We start from the raw sequence: 889 nt of genomic DNA on the forward strand, positions 1-889 counted from the left end.
CGCCCCACCCCGCCTCACCCCGCCTGCTGCTCCCATTTTCCTGGATGTACGGCAACGCATGTTTCTCGCGAGACTCGGGCCTGGGGAGCGTCTCTCACGACGGGCTGCATTTTATTTACGAGAGCAGCTGATCGCCGCGGCACGCCGCGCGCCGCGCCCTGACTAATGGGTCGACGACGGACAGCGTCAATCCAATCCAAAGCGCGGGTCGAGGACGACGTGCCTGTCGGGGTTGGGCAGAAGGAGCGGAGCGCCGCGCCACGCCCCGCTACGCCCCTCCCCGCCACGCGAAGCTTTCTCCCCGAGGGACCCATAAATGCAGCGGCCGGGTTGCAGCGAGCACTACTACTGCTACTACGAGCGCCACCATTTGGTCGGGGCGTTGATGGTTTTACAAGTGGCGCGGCGGGGCGCCCGATGCGTGGCGGCGTTGACGCGCCCCCTACAACCCACGAGCGAATCAGTTTGTTGTCGTCCGGAACAAGACGAAATCATCGGCATTCTGTTTGACATGCACGACGGTGTCCCCGCGGCGCCGCTGGCAGCCCGCCACGCGGCCCGCGCCCCGCCCCGCCCGCACCTTTTGATCGGCTGCTGACGGTCCGCGGCGATGATCCCGCGATAAACACCCGCGAAAGCTCTGTCTCGCGGGCTGAATTAGCTACCATCACGAGCGCGAGTGCAGCGGTGCGGGGCGCTGCGAGTTAGTTGTCTCTGAAGTTGTCTCTCGGTGCTAATTTTACGCCCGGCGCCAACCGTCTCTGCTGCGGCGGCACGCGTTAGTCACACAGACTCGCGAGACGCGAAACCAATAAAAAGAAAAATTCTCGTGTGTGCGGCTTTGCAATAGCCACGTTACCACGCTCACAGGGGTGCGCGGCGGGTGGGG

Source organism: Frankliniella occidentalis, unplaced genomic scaffold (genome assembly GCF_000697945.3).
Source record: "Frankliniella occidentalis isolate FOCC.00 unplaced genomic scaffold, Focc_3.1 Scaffold322, whole genome shotgun sequence".
NCBI classification, from domain to species: domain Eukaryota; kingdom Metazoa; phylum Arthropoda; class Insecta; order Thysanoptera; family Thripidae; genus Frankliniella; species Frankliniella occidentalis.